This window comes from Mus musculus, chromosome 6 (assembly GCF_000001635.26).
Source record: "Mus musculus strain C57BL/6J chromosome 6, GRCm38.p6 C57BL/6J".
NCBI classification, from domain to species: Eukaryota; Metazoa; Chordata; class Mammalia; order Rodentia; family Muridae; genus Mus; species Mus musculus.
Genome location: NC_000072.6, coordinates 123,034,300 through 123,046,523, shown reverse-complemented (window position 1 = coordinate 123,046,523; position 12,224 = coordinate 123,034,300).

Sequence of the window (12,224 nt, the reverse complement as noted above, 5' to 3'; positions counted from 1 at the left end):
ATTTGGTTTTGTCATGGAATACCTTGGTTTCTCCATCTATGCTAATTGTGAGTTTTGCTGGGTATAGCAGCCTGGGCTGGCATTTGTGTTCTCTTAGTGTCTGTATGACATCTGCCCAGGATCATCTGGCTTTCATAGTCTCTACGGAGAAGTCAGCTGTAATTCTGATAGGTCTGCCTTTATATGTTACTTGAACTTTCTCCCTTACTGCTTTTAATATTCTTTCTTTATTTTGTGCATTTGGTGCTTTGATTATTATGTGACAGGAGGAATTTCTTTTCTGGTCTAAACTATTTGGAGTTCTGTAGGCATCTTGTATGTTCATGGGCATCTCTTTCTTTAGGTTGGAGGAGTTTTCTTCTATAATTTTGTTGCAGATATTTATTGGCCCTTTAAGTTGGAAATCTTCCTTCTCATCTATACCTATTATCCTTAGGTTTCATCTTCTCATTATGTCCTGGATTTCCTGTATGTTTTGAGTTAGGATCTTTTTGCATTTCGCATTTTCTTTGATTGTTGTGTCAATGTTTTCTATGGTATTTTCTGCACCTGAGATTCTCTCTTCTATCTCTTGTATTCTGTTGGTTATGCTTGCATCAATGGCTCCTGACTTCTTTCCTAGGTTTTCTATTTCCAGAGTTGTCTCCCTTTGTGTTTTTTTTAATTGTTTCTACTTCTATTTTTAGATCCTGGATGGTTTTGTTCAATTCTTTCACCTGATTGGATGTGTACTCCTGTACTTCTTTAAGGGAGTTATTTATTTTCTTCCTATAATCCTCCATCATCATCATGAGAAGTGACTTTAAGTCCATATCTTGCTTTTCTGGTGTGATGGTGTATCCCGGACTTGCTATGGTGGGAAAGTTTGGTTTTGATGATGCCAAGTAACCTTGGTTTCTGTTGCTTCTGTTTTTATGCTTGCCTCCTATCATCTGATTATGTCAAGTGCTCGCTGCCCTCAGTATATCTGATTAGAGCCTGTCCTTCCTGTAATCCTGGTTGATTCAGAACTTCTCAGAGTCCAGCTTTCACTGTGAACCTGAGATTCTGGGTGTGTCAGAGTATTTGGCAATCAAGTTTCCTCTGAGACTCTGTGATCCTAGTGTGACCAAGCTCCTGGGATGGTGGGATTCTGGAATCCTAAGATCCTGAGTGTTTTACAGTGCCTGGAAGTAGTACATCCTCTGAGGACCGAAGGGCTGTCTGCTGTGTTCAAAACCAAGGTAGGTAGACCAGCATGGACCAGAAGGAACCCCAGCCGCTGGCCGCGTGGGTTTTCTGTGTCCCTGCTCCTGCTGGCACAGGCCCCTCAAGGTTTTCCTGGAACAGATGTTGCATTCCACTCACCAGTGATCCTAAGATCCTTGTATGCTAGGGCGCTTGTGGCATGGAGAGTCCTCTGTGGACCGTGAGACTGTCCATCAAGTTCCTGCCTTTGCTGAGATAATTTTAACTACTGATAGTTTAACTACTGATCTAGTCTCATTGCTGGTTATGAATCTGAAATTTGCAGGCAAATTCATGGAACTTGAAAAAATCATCCTAAGTGAGGTAACACAGTCACAAAAGAACACACATGGTATGCACTCACTGATAGCTGGATATTAGCCCAAAAGCTTGGCATACCCAAGATACAATTCACAGACCTTGTGAAGTTCAAGAAGGAAGCTTCAAGAAGTGCTGAAGCTTCAGTGCTTCTTAGAAAGGGAAACAAAATACTCACAGGAGGAAATATTGAAACAAAGAGTGAAGAAGAGACTGAAGGATAGGCCATCCAGAGACTGCCCTACCTGGGGATCTATCCCATATATAGTCGCCAAACCAGGATGCCATTGGGGATGCCAGGAAGTGCATGCTAACAGGAGCCTAGTATGGCTGTCTCCTGAGAGGTTCTGCAGGAGTCTATCAAATATAGAGGCTTATCCTTGCAGCCAACTATTGGACTGAGTGTAGGGTCCCAGGTGGAGGAGTTGGAGAAGGGACTGAAGAAGCTAAGAGGGTTTGCAGCCCCGTGGGGAAAGCAACAGTGTCAAATGGTCAGACCCCGAAGAGCTCCCAGGGACTGGACCACAAACCAAAGAGTACACATGAAGGGACACATTGCTCTGGCCGCGTGTGTGGCAGAGGATGACCTTGTTGGACATCAATGAGAGGGGCAGCCCTTGGTTCTGAGGAGTTCGATGACCTAGTGTAGGGTAATGGCAGGATGGGAACATGGGAGTGGGTGGGTGGGTTGGGGAGTGTCTTAGTCAGGGTTTCTATTCCTGCACAAACATCATGACCAAGAAGCAAGTTGGGGAGGAAAGGGTTTATTCAGCTTACATTTCCATACTGCTGTTGATCTCCAGAGGATGCAGGACTGGAACTCAAGCAGGTCAGGGAGCAGGAGCTGATGCAGAGGCCATGGAAGGATGTTTTTTACTGGCTTGCTTCCCCTGGCTTGCTCAGCCTGCTCTCATAGAACCAAGACTACCAGCCCAGAGATGGTACCACCTACAAGGGGCCCTCCCCTCTTCATCACTAATTGAGAAAATGCCTTGCAGCTGAATCTGGTGGAGGCATTTCCCCAACTGAAGCTCCTTTCTCTGTGATAACTCCAGCTGTGTCAAGTTGACACAAAACTAGCCAGTACAGGGAGCATCCTCATAGAGGCAGGGGATAGGGGTTTTGCAGAGAAAATACCTGGAAAAGGGCTAACATTTCAAATGTAAATAAAGAAAATATCCAATAAAAGAAAATGAACTAGCACTAATACTCGATAAATTGTTCCATTTAAAATAAAATAAAATAAAATAAAATAAAATAAAAGGATCACTTCCCAATTCTTTTTTTGAAGTTTATTTTACCTAGTAACAAAATTGAAGAAAGACACAAAAAATTACAACTACAAAATTATCTCTCTGATGAGCAATATGTATAAATTTTTCAATAAAAAATCTAGTAAACAGCTCTCTCTCTCTCTCTCTCTCTCTCTCTCTCTCTCTCTCTCCATCTCTGTCTCTCTCCCTCTCTCCCTTCTCTCCTCTTCTCCCTTTGTCTCTGTCACCCCTTTTACCCTTTTCCCACAATAAACTTTTGCCACATGGGAAAAAAAAAAAAAGTAAACTACTTTCAAGGCCATATCAAAAGATAGTTCACCATGATAGTCAGTTGTGTTACAGACATGCAGAGAAGGGGCAGCATATGTAAATCTATAGATGTTATCCATCACATAAATAAGCTCAAAAATAGAAACCTTTTGATTTCTGCATCTCATTAGATGCAGAAAAGGCCTTTATTCTCTGGGGCAGTGGTGGTAAACGCCTTCAATTCCAGCACTTGGGAGGCAGAGGCAGGTGGATTTCTGAGTTCGAGGACTGCCTGGTCTGTGCCCAAGTGAGTTCCAGGACAGCCAGGACTATACAGAGAAACCCTGACTCAAAAAAAAGAGGGGGGAGGAGGATCTGCAACCCTATAGGTGGAACAACAATATGAACTAACCAGTACCCCCAGAGCTCGTGTCTCTAGCTGCATATGTAGCAGAAGATGGCCTAGTCAGCCATCATTGGGAAGAGAGGCCCCTTGGTCTTACAAACTTTATATGCTTCAGTACAGGGGAACACAAGGGCCAAGAAGTGGGAATGGGTGGGTAGGGGAGTGCGAGGGGAGGGTATGGGGGACTTTTGGGATAGTATTTGAAATATAAATGAAGAAAATACCTAATTTTTAAAAAGTATTATTATTGAAAAGAAAAAGAAAAAAGAAAAGGCCCTTGACTTCTTGTTCTAATTCAAGTGTCTAATATTCTCTGGCTTAGTTCTCTTTGTTAAATGCCCAGGTACTAAATTTCTCTACAAGATTAAACACAGAAGTGGAGACTGACTACCTTGGTTTCTTTCCTGTTACCGTGATAAAACATCCTGATAGATCCGGACCAGAGGACAGGTGTCCGCCTGGCCTGGGAGGCGGCCTCAGCCTCAGCAGCAGCGGTCGCCATCTTGGTTCCGGGACTCAGCAGAACTTAGGAAATTAGTCTGAACAGGTTAGAGGGTGCGCCAGAGAACCGGACAGCTTCTGGGACGGGCAGAAGCACAGAGCCGCTGAGGCAGCAGCCTGGGCGGGCCGCAGACAACCGGCCACCATCCGGACCAGAGGACAGGTGTCCGCCTGGCTTGGGAGGCGACCTCAGCCTCAGCAGCAGCGGTCGCCATCTGGGTTCCGGGACTCCACGGGACCTAGGAAATTAGTCTGAACAGGTTAGAGGGTGAGCCAGAGAACCGGACAGCTTCTGGGACGGGCAGAAGCACAGAGCCGCTGAGGCAGCAGCCTGGGCGGGCCGCAGATAACCGGCCACCATCCGGACCAGAGGACAGGTGTCCGCCTGGCTCGGGAGACGGCCTTGGCCTCAGGAGCAGCGGTCACCATCTTGGTTCCAGGACTCCCTGGAACTTAGGATTTTAGTCTGCACAGGTGAGAGTCTGCACCACAGAAGCTGACAGCTTCTGGGAACTGCCAAAGCAACACAGCTTCTGAGAGAGGCCCTGTTTTGGGCCTTCTTCTTCGACCAGGAGGAGGTCCAAAAACAAGATATCTGCGCACCTTCCCTATAAGAGAGCTTGCCAGCAGAGAGTGCTCTGAGCACTGAAACTCAGAGGAGAGAATCTGTCTCCCAGGTCTGCTGAGAGACAGTAACAGAATCACCAGAAGAACAATCTCTAAACAGAGTCAACTATAACTACTAACTCCAGAGATTACCAGATGGCGAAAGGTAAACGTAGGAATCCTACTAACAGGAACCAAGACCACTCACCATCATCAGAACCCAGTACTCCCACTTCGCCCAGTCCAGGGCACCCCAACACACCCGAAAACCTAGACCTAGATTTAAAAGCATATCTCATGATGATGGTAGAGGACATCAAGAAGGACTTTAATAAATCACTTAAAGAAATACAGGAGAACACTGCCAAAGAGTTACAAGTCCTTAAAGAAAAACAGGAAAACACAATCAAACAGGTAGAAGTCCTTACAGAAAAAGAGGAAAAAACATACAAACAGGTGATGGAAATGAACAAAACCATACTAGACCTAAAAAGGGAAGTAGAAACAATAAAGAAAACTCAAAGTGAGGCAACACTGGAGATAGAAACCCTAGGAAAGAAATCTGGAACCATAGATTTGAGCATCAGCAACAGAATACAAGAGATGGAAGAGAGAATCTCAGGTGCAGAAGATTCCATAGAGAACATCGGCACAACAATCAAAGAAAATGGAAAATGCAAAAAGATCCTAACTCAAAATATCCAGGAAATCCAGGACACAATGAGAAGACCAAATCTACGGATAATAGGAGTGGATGAGAATGAAGATTTTCAACTCAAAGGACCAGCAAACATCTTCAACAAAATTATTGAAGAAAACTTCCCAAATATAAAGAAAGAGATACCTATGAACATACAAGAAGCCTACAGAACTCCAAATAGACTGGACCAGAAAAGAAATTCCTCCCGACACATAATAATCAGAACAACAAATGCACTAAATAAAGATAGAATACTAAAAGCGGTAAGGGAAAAAGGTCAAGTAACATACAAAGGCAAGCCTATCAGAATTACACCAGATTTTTCACCAGAGACTATGAAAGCCAGAAGAGCCTGGACAGATGTTATACAGACACTAAAAGAACACAAATTCCAGCCCAGGCTACTATACCCAGCCAAACTCTCAATTACCATAGATGGAGAAACCAAAGTATTCCACGACAAAACCAAATTCTCACATTATCTCTCCACGAATCCAGCCCTTCAAAGGGTAATAACAGAAAAAAACCAATACAAGAACGGGAACAATGCCCTAGAAAAAACAAGAAGGTAATCCCTCAACAAACCTAAAAGAAGACAGCCACAAGAACAGAATGCCAACTTTAACAACAAAAATAACAGGAAGCAACAATTACTTTTCCTTAATATCTCTTAACATCAATGGTCTCAACTCCCCAATAAAAAGACATAGACTAACAAACTGGCTACACAAACAAGACCCAACATTTTGCTGTTTACAGGAGACACATCTCAGAGAAAAAGATAGACACTACCTCAGAATAAAAGGCTGGAAAACAATTTTCCAAGCAAATGGACTGAAGAAACAACCTGGAGTAGCCATCCTAATATCTGATAAGATTGACTTCCAACCCAAAGTCATCAAAAAAGACAAGGAGGGGCACTTTGTTCTCATCAAAGGTAAAATCCTCCAAGAGGAACTCTCAATTCTGAATATCTATGCGCCAAATACAAGGGCAGCCACATTCATTAAAGAAACTTTAATAAAGCTCAAAGCACACATTGCACCTCACACAATAATAGTGGGAGACTTCAACACACCACTTTCACCAATGGACAGATCATGGAAACAGAAACTAAACAGGGACACACTGAAACTAACAGAAGTGATGAAACAAATGGATCTGACAGATATCTACAGAACATTTTATCCTAAAACAAAAGGATATACCTTCTTCTCAGCACCTCATGGTCCATTCTCCAAAATTGACCACATAATAGGTCACAAAACAGGCCTCAACAGATTCAAAAATATTGAAATTGTCCCATGTATCCTATCAGATCACCATGCACTAAGGCTGATCTTCAATAACAAAAAAATAACAGAAAGCCAACACTCACGTGGAAACTGAACAACACTCTTCTCAATGATACCTTGGTCAAGGAAGGAATAAAGAAAGAAATTAAAGACTTTTTAGAGTTTAATGAAAATGAAGCCACAACTTACCCAAACCTTTGGGACACAATGAAAGCATTTCTAAGAGGGAAACTCATAGCTCTGAGTGCCTCCATGAAGAAACGGGAGAGAGCACATACTAGCAGCTTGACAACACATCTAAAAGCTCTAGAAAAAAAGGAAGCAAATTCACCCAAGAGGAGTAGACGGCAGGAAATAATCAAACTCAGGGGTGAAATCAACCAAGTGGAAACAAGAAGAACTATTCAAAGAATTAACCAAACGAGGAGTTGGTTCTTTGAGAAAATCAACAAGATAGATAAACCCTTAGCTAGACTCACTAGAGGGCACAGAGACAAAATCCTAATTAACAAAATCAGAACTGAAAAGGGAGACATAACAACAGATCCTGAAGAAATCCAAAACACCATCAGATCCTTCTACAAAAGGCTATACTCAACAAAACTGGAAAACCTGGACGAAATGGACAAATTTCTGGACAGATACCAGGTACCAAAGTTGAATCAGGATCAAGTTGACCTTCTAAACAGTCCCATATCCCCTAAAGAAATAGAAGCAGTTATAAATAGTCTCCCAGCCAAAAAAAGCCCAGGACCAGACGGGTTTAGTGCAGAGTTCTATCAGACCTTCAAAGAAGATCTAATTCCAGTTCTGCACAAACTTTTTCACAAGATAGAAGTAGAAAGTACTCTACCCAACTCATTTTATGAAGCCACTATTACTCTGATTCCTAAACCACAGAAAGATCCAACAAAGATAGAGAACTTCAGACCAATTTCTCTTATGAATATCGATGCAAAAATCCTCAATAAAATTCTCGCTAACCGAATCCAAGAACACATTAAAGCAATCATCCATCCTGACCAAGTAGGTTTTATTCCAGGAATGCAGGGATGGTTTAATATACGAAAATCCATCAATGTAATCCACTATATAAACAAACTCAAAGACAAAAACCACATGATCATCTCGTTGGATGCAGAAAAAGCATTTGACAAGATCCAACACCCATTCATGATAAAAGTTCTGGAAAGATCAGGAATTCAAGGCCCATACCTAAACATGATAAAAGCAATCTACAGCAAACCAGTAGCCAACATCAAAGTAAATGGAGAGAAGCTGGAAGCAATCCCACTAAAATCAGGGACTAGACAAGGCTGCCCACTTTCTCCCTACCTTTTCAACATAGTACTTGAAGTATTAGCCAGAGCAATTCGACAACAAAAGGAGATCAAGGGGATACAAATTGGAAAGGAGGAAGTCAAAATATCACTTTTTGCAGATGATATGATAGTATATATAAGTGACCCTAAAAATTCCACCAGAGAACTCCTAAACCTGATAAACAGCTTCGGTGAAGTAGCTGGATATAAAATTAACTCAAACAAATCAATGGCCTTTCTCTACACAAAGAATAAACAGGCTGAGAAAGAAATTAGGGAAACAACACCCTTCTCAATAGTCACAAATAATATAAAATATCTCGGCGTGACTCTAACTAAAGGAAGTGAAAGATCTGTATGATAAAAACTTCAAGTCTCTGAAGAAAGAAATTAAAGAAGATCTCAGAAGATGGAAAGATCTCCCATGCTCATGGATTGGCAGGATCAATATTGTAAAAATGGCTATCTTGCCAAAAGCAATCTACAGATTCAATGCAATCCCCATCAAAATTCCAACTCAATTCTTCAACGAATTAGAAGGAGCAATTTGCAAATTCATCTGGAATAACAAAAAACCTAGGATAGCAAAAACTCTTCTCAAGGATAAAAGAACCTCTGGTGGAATCACCATGCCGGACCTAAAGCTTTACTACAGAGCAATTGTGGTAAAAACTGCATGGTACTGGTATAGAGACAGAAAAGTAGACCAATGGAATAGAATTGAAGACCCAGAAATGAACCCACACACCTATGGTCACTTGATCTTCGACAAGGGAGCTAAAACCATCCAGTGGAAGAAAGACAGCATTTTCAACAAATGGTGCTGGCACAACTGGTTGTTATCATGTAGAAGAATGCGAATCGATCCATACTTATCTCCTTGTACTAAGGTCAAATCTAAATGGATCAAAGAACTTCACATAAAACCAGAGACACTGAAACTTATAGAGGAGAAAGTGGGGAAAAGCCTTGAAGATATGGGCACAGGGGAAAAATTCCTGAACAGAACAGCAATGGCTTGTGCTGTAAGATCGAGAATTGACAAATGGGACCTAATGAAACTCCAAAGTTTCTGCAAGGCAAAAGACACCGTCAATAAGACAAAGAGACCACCAACAGATTGGGAAAGGATCTTTACCTATCCTAAATCAGATAGGGGACTAATATCCAACATATATAAAGAACTCAAGAAGGTGGACTTCAGAAAATCAAACAACCCCATTAAAAAATGGGGCTCAGAACTGAACAAAGAATTCTCACCTGAGGAATACCGAATGGCAGAGAAGCACCTGAAAAAATGTTCAACATCCTTAATCATCAGGGAAATGCAAATCAAAACAACCCTAAGATTCCACCTCACACCAGTCAGAATGTCTAAGATCAAAAATTCAGGTGACAGCAGATGCTGGCGAGGATGTGGAGAAAGAGGAACACTCCTCCATTGTTGGTGGGATTGCAGGCTTGTACAACCACTCTGGAAATCCGTCTGGCGGTTCCTCAGAAAATTGGACATAGTACTACCGGAGGATCCAGCAATACCTCTCCTGGGCATATATCCAGAAGATGCCCCAACTGGTAAGAAGGACACATGCTCCACTATGTTCATAGCAGCCTTATTTATAATAGCCAGAAGCTGGAAAGAACCCAGATGCCCCTCAACAGAGGAATGGATACAGAAAATGTGGTACATCTACACAATGGAGTACTACTCAGCTATTAAAAAGAATGAATTTATGAAATTCCTAGCCAAATGGATGGACCTGGAGGGCATCATCCTGAGTGAGGTAACACATTCACAAAGGAACTCACACAATATGTACTCACTGATAAGTGGATATTAGCCCAAAACCTAGGATACCCAAGATATAAGTTACAATTTCCTAAACACATGAAACTCAAGAAAAATGAAGACTGAAGTGTGGACACTATGCCCCTCCTTAGAAGTGGGAACAAAACACCCTGGGAAGGAGTTACAGAGACAAAGTTTGGAGCTGAGATTAAAGGGTGGACCATGTAGAGACTGCCTTATCCAGGGATCCACCCCATAATCAGCATCCAAACGCTGACACCATTGCATACACTAGCAAGATTTTATCGAAAGGACCCAGATGTAGCTGTCTCTTGTGAGACTATGCCGGGGCCTAGCAAACACAGAAGTGGATGCCCACAGTCAGCTAATGGATGGATCACAGGGCTCCCAATGGAGGAGCTAGAGAAAGTACCCAAGGAGCTAAAGGGATCTGCAACCCTATAGGTGGATCAACATTATGAACTAACCAGTACCCCGGAGCTCTTGACTCTAGCTGCATATGTATCAAAAGATGGCCTAGTCGGCCATCACTGGAAAGAGAGGCCCATTGGACACACAAACTTTATATGCCCCAGAACAGGGGAACGCCAGGGCCAAAAAGGGGGAGTGGGCAGGTAGGGGAGTGGGGGTGGGTGGGTATGGGGGACTTTTGGTATAGCATTGGAAATGTAAATGAGCTAAATACCTAATAAAAAATGGAAAAAAAAAACATCCTGATAAAAGAACTTATGTGAGATAGGTTTGGTTTGTCTCACACTTCAAGGGAACAGCCCATCTTCACGGGAGTGTCTTGGAGCCCGTAGCCACCAGGCAGAAAACAGAGGATAATGAATACCAGGGTTCACCATCTGTCTACTTTAAAAAGATTTATTTTATGCATATGTGTGTTTTGCCCCTCTGTATATCTGTGTAACATGCACATGCCTGGTGCTGTTGGAGGCCAGAAAAGGCTGTCAGATCCACTGGAACTAGAGTTATGGATGGTTGTGAAACTCTGTGTAGGTGCTAGCAACCAAACCCAGGTCCTCTGGGAAAATGAGTGTTCTTAACTTCTGGGTCATTTCTCCAGTACCACAACTTTTTCTTTTTTATTTTGAGGCAGTGTCTCACTAAGATAATCATTTGGTTTCTTTCATCCTTTCCTCTCTTTCTATGGTGGATTAAAATTAATGAGTTACATATGATGAACCATTCTTGCATCTCTAAATGAAACTGACTTGATCGTGGTGCTGTTCAATTCAGTTTAAAAGTATTTTTGAGGATTTTTATATTCTCTCTTGGAGAGTTTCATATTTTGACTGTACTCCCCTCCTCCACAAAATCCTCCCATATCTCTTCTAACTTCCCTGCACACCCAACTTGTGCCCTTCTTGTTTTCTTTTTTCCCATTTTTATTAGGTATTTAGCTTATTTACATTTCCAATGCTATACCAAAAGTCCCCCATACCCACCCCCCGCACTCCTCTGCCCACCCACTCCCCCTTTTTGGCCCTGACGTTCCCCTGTACTGGGGAATATAAAGTTTGCAAGTCCAATGGGCCTCTCTTTCAAGTGATGGCCTATTAGGCCATCTTTTGATACATATGCAGCTAGAGACAAGAGCTCCGGGGTACTGCTTAGTTCATATTGTTGTTCCACCTATAGGGTTGCAGATCCCTTTCGTGCCTTGGGTGCTTTCTCTAGCTCCTCCATTGGGGGCCCTGTGATCCATTCAATAACTGACTGTGAGCATCCACTTCTGTGTTTGCTAGGCCCTGGCGTAGTCTCACAAGAGACAGCTATATCTGGGTCCTTTCAGCAAAATCTTGCTAGTGTATGCAATGGTGTCAGCGTTTGGAAGCTGATCATGGGATGGATCTCTGGATATGGCAATCACTAGATAGTCCATCCTTTCATCACACTGCCAAATTTTGTCTCTGTAACTCCTTCCGTGGGTGTTTTCTTTCCTATTCAAAGAAGGGGCAAAGTGTCCACACTTTGGTCTTCATTCTCTTGAGTTTAATGTGTTTAGCAAATTGTATCTTATATCTTGGGTATCATACCTTTCTGGCCTAATATCCACTTATCAGTGAGTACATATTGTGAGAGTTCCTTTGTGATTGGGTTACCTCACTCAGGATGACAGGCTCCAGGTCCATCAATTTGCCTAGGAATTTCATAAATTCATTCTTTTTAATAGCTGAGTAGTACTCCATTGTGTAAATGTACCACATTTTCTGTATCCATTCCTGTGTTGAGGGGCATCTGGGTTCTTTCCAGCTTCTGGCTATTATAAATAAGGCTGCTATGAACATGGTGGAGCATGTGTCCTTCTTACTGATTGGGACATCTTCTGGATATATGCCCAGGAGAGGTATTGCTGGATCCTGCGGTAGTACTATGTCCAATTTTCTGAGGAACCGCCAGAATGATTTTCAGAGTGGTTGTACAGGCTTGCAATCCCACCAACAATGAAGGAGCGTTCCTCTTTCTCCACATCCTTGCCAGCATCTGCTGTCACCTGAATTTTTGATCTT